This window comes from Nuphar pumila, chromosome 15, assembly GCF_984573655.1.
Source record: "Nuphar pumila chromosome 15, dmNupPumi1.hap1.1, whole genome shotgun sequence".
Lineage (NCBI taxonomy): Eukaryota > Viridiplantae > Streptophyta > Magnoliopsida > Nymphaeales > Nymphaeaceae > Nuphar > Nuphar pumila.
The window spans coordinates 37,497,200-37,505,198 of record NC_143263.1 but is presented as its reverse complement, the minus strand read 5'-3'; positions in this window follow the sequence as shown (position 1 = coordinate 37,505,198).

The following is a 7,999-nucleotide window of genomic DNA, read 5'->3' as shown; positions in this document are numbered from 1 at the left end:
ATAGCAATTCTCTTGATATGTTACATCCTATCATTCCTAGTCCAAATCATGCTGTAGGCATAATTTTCTCAACTTTTTAAAAATATTGGTATTTTATCCATATCAATTGATCTTCATTGGGAAGAGTATTCCAAAATGTTATAATAAGGAAACAGTAATACTAAAAGGGTAAAAAGAGAAAGAGGGAGAAAAAAAAGAAAAGAAAAGGTGGGAATCTTGGCCTTGTGCTTATGACTTTAATGCAGTAGTGAGGAACTAGGAAGATTCTGAGAATTTTTGGTGGCAAAAACTGCATCGAATTCGCTGTGCAATTATTGGATTTGATTGTTGGCATTAAAACAAAAGAGGGAGTCTTGATTTGCAAGCCTCCAAAGCCAACCTTTTTCTCTGCATAAGATTCCCCCATTTCACTCACACCGTCGGTTAGAGAGAGAGAGAGAGAGAGAGAGAGAGAGAGAGAGAGAGAGGGAGGGGTTTCACTACGTCCCTCCGCTTCACATGGGGCCCATCATCACGAATCCCCACCACACAGGTAATCCCTGCCAGGCACGTTCCCACATATTCCCCTTGTGAATATCCCTTTTGTCTGCGGTTTACCGAAGAATATTTTCTCTTTGAAGGCACAGGCACCAGAGGGTTCACATGCACCTGGAAGTGGGCTATCATTGATAAATGGGGTCTGAGTTGGATCCGAACAATCTAAGGACCCTACTTTGGAAATGTCTAGGAAATGACCAAAAGTATGCTTTTGTATTTCAATACTTGAGCAAAAGTACTATTTGATCGTGGGGTCACACACAGTATATATATATATATATATATATATATATATATATATATATATATATATATATAGAGAGAGAGAGAGAGAGAGAGAGAGAGAGAGAGAGAGAGAGAGAGAGAGAGAGAGAGAGATGAAATTTGTTCATGTGGCTATGAAGTCCAAATGAATTTTTCTTTCATTCTTGAAAAAACATGATCAAAGAAATGATCCCTAGTATTTGGAACATCTTAAATCCATTTCTGAGGTTTGATTGAGTCAACATGACCCATGCCTATGATTTCCAGCTCATTTGGATGGTGAGGTTGCCATGAGCAAATGTTATATATATATATATATATATATATATATATATATATATATATATATATATATATATATATGGATAAATATTGGCTACTAATGAAGGTACAAAACTAATGAGTTAAAAATCATGAATTCAAGTTCTATCAACTCAATCTAGATATGTTCAACATGGTTTATTTGCTAAGGATCAAGCATTGGATCATGCTTTTTTATGTAAAAATGTGATCTTTTGAGCTATAAAATTTTGGCACATTGTGGGCCATTGATTTTTGGATCCCTTTAGAAACCTAATTACTTATTATAATCACATGATTCAAAACAAGTTTTTACTAAACAAACCATATACATTACATACGTAACATTTGATCTCCAAAAATTTGGAAATTTTTAAGAAAAGAGTGATTTCTAAGTCATTAGTTTTGTACCTTCATTAGTAGCCAATATTAACCCTATATTACTAATGAAGGTACGAAATCATAGGTGCAAGTTGTATCAACTCAATCTAACCACATTGATGTGTTCAACATGCTTTGTTTGCTAAGGACCAAGCCTTGGATCATGCTTTTCTGATGTAAAAATATGATCTTTTGAGTTATGAAATTTTGGTACATTGTGGGCCATTGGTTTTTGGACCTCTTTAAAAACCTAATTACTTATCATAATCATATGATTCAAAATAAAATTCTTAATAAAAAAACCATGTAGATTACATCTGTAACATTTGATCTAAAAAAATTAAAAAATTTTGAAGAAAAAAGTGAATTCTATTCACTAGTTTTGTACCTTCATTAACAGCCAATATATATAAATAAATAAATAAATAAATAAATATATATATATATATATATATATATATAGAGAGAGAGAGAGAGAGAGAGAGAGAGAGAGAGTAGTGCATAGGTGCATGACCACTTCTGAACACGACTAAAATGAACTTGCGTTGAGCATCTATCACGCATACAATGGACGTTCAATGTCATTGTTTTCTCAAAAAGACTTTTCGCGGTGACTTTTGTCTCCGCTAAAGGTGTATTTTGATGCAAACTTGTGCTGAGCGTCCATCACGCGCACGATGGACGCTCAACGCAAGTTTATTTTGGTCATGCACCTACACATTTTCATATATATATATATATATATATATATATATATATATATATATATATATATATATATATATATATATATATATAGAGAGAGAGAGAGAGAGAGAGAGAGAGAGAGAGAGAGAGAGAGAGAGAGAGAGAGAGAGAGAGAGAACCTACCCAATGGAAAACCCTTCTAGACCTACTCAATGGGTGTTTTATTGGATTTTTTTTTTCAAAATTCCGACTGTACAAATGTGATCTATATGCTTGTTTTCATAGGAATAATTTTTTGGAGCATTTGATTCCGAAGCATGAATAGGTGTTTATAAGTTTTAAAAATCAAGGGTGTAAAATTTTCATAAATTTTTGAGGCTCCAAAGAGCATTTTTTCTATCCAAAATTCATGATCCAAGTGTCGATTTCTAGTAAACCAATCATGCTAAACACATCTGTACGGTCAGAATTTTGAAAAAGATACTAATTTTTTTTCATTGGTTAGGTTTGAGACCGTTTTCATTGTTAAAATATAAAGATTTTGCAATCAAGGGTATTATCTCAACTGGAGGCCTCCCAATGTATGGCCGGTGATTTGGGAAGGTGGTGCAGTTTCTCTGGCTTAACAAAAAAAAAGTCTAGCGCATTGTCTATATGAGAACTAAACCTATCCAAACTAGTCATGAATTGGTTGTGTATTGTTTGCTTGCTGTTTGTGTCCTTTATTGGATTACATCTGCATATACATATTCTGATCCATGCACAAGTGAGGGAGAGGTCATCGTTGAGGGATATTATAATTTGGTGATTCTCACATGTTGGCTAGAGCTGAAAGCGAAACATTTTCACATGATCAACCCCAAGAGTCAGCTCACCCAATATGAAATTTGAATACCCATTAGATGCCACAATATTAATGTTTTAATCCTTAAGAATTTAGATGTCATAATATTAATGTCTGAATCCACAAATCTGTCTTCGGCAATCTTGAATCATTCTCTTCAGCCCGTAGGAACTTGCATTAGCCCCTCAGCTTATTCCAAGTAGTTTTAGCTAAGAAGACATTTGCTTGAGATAAACAACACTGAAGTTGCAAAATTTCATCTCTCTCTCTCATATGTTATCAGATATTGAGAAGTTCACCAAGCTTTTTTGCGCCCCTAAAAATATAGTCTTGAATTATGCTTTTTTGATGAAAAGTCACGATTTTATGACCCAGGAAAGTGTCACACATAGTAAGCCGTGAATTTGTGAAGCCTTATAAGAACCTAGCTACCTATATATCATATCTTACGATTTAAGAGCTGATTCCCTCTAAGAAAAACATGTAGATTACACCTGTAAGATTAGTTTAATGAAAAACAACTAAAAAATAAAAAAAAATAGAGGCGTTTGTACCTACAAACAACTGCAGCAAATATTTAGCAAAAAGATTTAGAGCATTTTTGATACACGCCACTGAGTGGGACAACTTACATTGAAAATAGCCCCCACGAGGGAAACTCTTTCCCTTGGGGGGGTTGTGACTCCATTTTCATATGAAAATGGGGGAGGGTGTGAATTTTTTCAGTCACGACCATGCAAGCATCCATGCGTGCATGTGCATGTGCATGTGTGTATGCGGGCATGCATACGCCCATGAGAGAGAGAGAGAGAGAGAGAGAGAGAGAGAGAGAGAGAGAGTTCACATAAAATAACAAGGATTATTCAAAAAAATAATATGATAAGGAATATTAATTGTGGTCTTTTGAATGATGAGAACAACATTTATTCCCCATGAACACTTATGGGATATGCATGTACCATCCTTTTCTCTCTTCCAAGTCAGCGTTAACAGAATCGCCAAGATGCTCCTTTACAAGTAAAGAGAAAAATAAAAAAAGCAAAAGTTAGATATTTGGAGAATAATTGTCGGAAGGTGAGCAATATATTTTAACAAGAGTGGTCGTGATAAAGAAAATCAAAGCATCTTATCTAAAAGGGAGATTCTAACTTGCCTTGCCGTGGTTCTTTTGGAAAAAAATACAAAAATAAAGAATTTTTTATGTCCAATGGAGCCATCTTTCAACTTTATATTGATGAAAACATTTCATGTTACCAAAGTGAATTGGAAGAGCATCTTTTTCCTTTGTAGGCTGTAGGTCCATAGGTTAGACCTATTTTTCCAACTTTTTTTTTTCCTTTTTTTTTTCATGGACAAGCTATGTAGGTCTGGAAAACTAGACGAGCTGCTCATGGGCTCATTGCTCAACTTGTGTTTAGCTAGCTCGTAAGGAGGTCATTCAAACTAGTGAAATAAGGTCGACAATGAGTGTTCGGCTCAGCTTGTCTCGTATAGGCTCTTTAACTAGTAATAAATATATCTTAGATATCTTTTATATCATAGAGTATAGATAATTGAAGTGTTTGGCTTTCAAACAATAAGTTTACAGTTCAAATTCTATTGGTTACAACTTAGAAAAAATGTGTTCATTTTGTAAATAAGCTAGTTTGAGTTTAACAGGTTTAAATTCTAAATTATATCATTTTCACGATTGAAAAATGTATTTTTTTCTTTTTTGATAAGCAAACCAGCTCAAGCTCGATTAATTTACCTTGGGCTTGCTATGAGCTCGAGCTCGGCTTGGCTCAACAAAAGAATGAGCAGAGTTTGAACACCCTATGTTCGGTTCATTCAACTGGCTTACCGGCCTTAGTAGTGGGGATGTTGGAAGACCAATGCCCTTGTTTGTGCTTAATTTATTCTCAGCATCCTCCATAGAGAAAGAACTTTAAGGTCAAGTGTAGTATCTAAGGTCATAAAGAAAAGGAACATCATGTTCCAACCTAGAAGTTGGTAGCATCCCTTTGAGATATTTTGAGATAGCAACACAAATTTTTTTTTAGATAGGCAAGCTGGGGTTAGGCGGACCCCCACCAGTTATACAACATACCATTGGGTTTTGAACTTACAGCATCCCAACACAAGGTGACGAGCAATGATAGCTCCTACCAAACAAGTGAAGCCCCTGCTGGTGATAGCAACACAATTTGCGTCAATGAATGTTAGTCATCTAGATTGGTAAGATGGAAATGGGTTCCTGTATATTTGATGAAGTTGTGATCTACCAACTTTAAGATTGATTAAAATATAGCAAAACATTTCTGCATTCAAAGTAGATACTACATGCTAATTAATTCTTGTACTTTTCCTCTATTTCCAAAAACTGGTCCCTCGTCGTTCCTTTGGACAGCAAGTACCTATTCATCTTAAAATGTTAAGGTTATGGATTCAACCAGTACCGGATCCACCATTTCAGATCCAGATCTGCATGGACAAAATGGAGACACTCTATCACTCAAGTTAATGCCAAAAAAGTTCTGGAAGATAAAGATAAATATTCTTGTATCAAGAAAAGATCTCACTGTTAGGAAAGATGAGAAGGGCTCAAGGAATGGCGAAGAAGGAAACGTGTTTTCCAGCTCACGTAGAGTTTCTATATTTTTAGGTAACATGATCTCTTGTATCACTCCTATATATAGTTGAATGACATTTACTAAACTCACGAGTGTGAGTTGGTTTTCTCCATGGACGTAGGATTACTCTATCTGAACTACGTTAAGCAGTTGTGTATACCCATTTTTTTCTAAAATGCCCAAAAACCCAAGGTCCTGGCACACTGTGTGCTATTCTCCTGTCTCCGCCCCCTCTATCCCTGCGATCAGGACCCCCGTTTGGCTTTCTCTCCCTCTACGGTCAGGATCCGGACGACGGCACTACCCGCCATCCAGGCCCCTTGTCCCCATGTGTGGGACCCAGACCGAGGAGGTTCTGTCGTTCGGCCCCCATTTGCAGGACCCGAATGACTCACATTCTGCCATCCAAAGCCCCCTTGTCCCCATGTGTGGGACCCCGATGGTAGATGTTCTGCCATTCGGGCCAGTTGGCCTGCTTTTGTGGGACCCAGATGATAGGTCTTCTGCCGTCGACTCGAACGGCAAAAGCTTCATCGCCCAGCCTTCTTTGTCCCCCGTATATGGGACTCGAATGGAAAAACCTCCGCCGTTCGGCCCCCTTTGTCCCACATGTTTGGGACATGGACGACGACACTGCATGCTGTCCAGCCCCCTTATCCCATGTTTGGGACCCAAACGGCGGCACTGCCTACCATCCGCCCCCCTTATCCCACATGTCCATGACCCAGACAATGAGTGTTTCGCCGTCCGCCCCCTCCTTGTGCCACATGAGCGGGACTCATACGACAACTATTCTGTCGTTTGCCCCCCCCTCTATTTCCATGATGTCCCCTCCCTTAGACTAGGGACAGCCAGACCAACCGACTATCCCTAACTGGGATGTCCAAACAGCTTCATCATCCTGTGCCTCGATTAAATGATAAACCATTTGACTTATCCTAATCTTATTCCATTTCAACCTTCCCCCTTTCTGCGTAATTTTCAGGAGGGGAGGACTCTATCAGATGAGTCCTATCCCTACTAGGGATAGACTATGACCCATTTGTATTGGATCTAAACCTGAAAAAACCTAATGATTCGTATCTCACTCAAAAAACTTTAAATAGGGGCTTCTCCTAGAACATGGTCATACGGATTTCCCCTATTCGAGTGCTGGCCCCGCAGAACAAGGCAACTCAAGCCCTATCGACACACTCTCCCGATGCCATTGAAGAACCCTCGTACCTACTCAAAGGTGCTGACAGACCAAAAGAAGCCTAAAAGCTAAATAGACCCTCAAGTTTGAAAGAGGTATTTGCCAGATCCTTACTTCATTTATTTCAATTTCATTTAATCTGTTGATTGGTGCTTATACATATTTTTTATATTTGTTCACATACTCAAATCTGTGATGGTGATTCTAACTCCGAAAACTGAGAAACTTGTCTAGGCTTTACCTTTCCTTCGTGCAAAAGACGATCAAGACTCACATACGACATCTTCATATCTTTTAAAAAGATTTTATATAATTTGGGTAAGTCAGATCTTTCCCAAACTTTCAAATTTTTGTAAACAATTTTGGCGATCATGATGAGACACCATACTTTTTTTTTTATATTTTCATAGCTAGAATTGCATTGTGGTGATATTTAAACCCTAACAAGCCCAAAATCTCCATTTTTAGGTTTATGTCTCTGTTCGGACAACATAACCCTCTTTTGCCATCTGCTGACCTTCTGTCGTTCGCCGCAGTGCCGTCCAACCCTATTTTGTCATTCGACATGATGCCGCCCATCCCGTTTTGTCATCTGCAGACTATTATCCACAGAGTCTACCGTCTGTTTCCCACCGTTTGCAGGCCCCTATATGCAGACTTCATTTGACCCCTTCTGTCATCCACCTTCTGTCATCCACAGATCCACGCATCTTCAAGACTCTCAACCCGATAAGGCTTTGCCATCTAGTCTAGCTTCTACTATTCATAGACCCACACATTTGCAAAAGTCACCATCCAACAATGTTTTGCCATCCAGCTTCTGCCATCCGCAAACTCGAGGTCTATAATAATTTTTTGATTTCGTCGTCCATAGACCCACTTGTTTGTAGAACTCGTCGTTCGACAAGGTGTTCGCAGATCCGAAGTCTGCAATATTTTCTGGTTTCACCGTTCATAGACCCACATGTCTATGGGATTCGCCATCCGATAGGATTTTGTCATCCAACCCCTCTACTGTCTAGACGCTCTGTTGTCCTAGGCGGTGCCATCTAACCCATTTCTGCTATGCGTCAGTCTGTAGACCCTTTTTGCAGACTATGTCATCTGAAGGCACCCTGTCTATAGACCCTGCCGTTTGTAAAACCCATATTTATAAGCTTTGTCGTCCGCTAGCTTTTG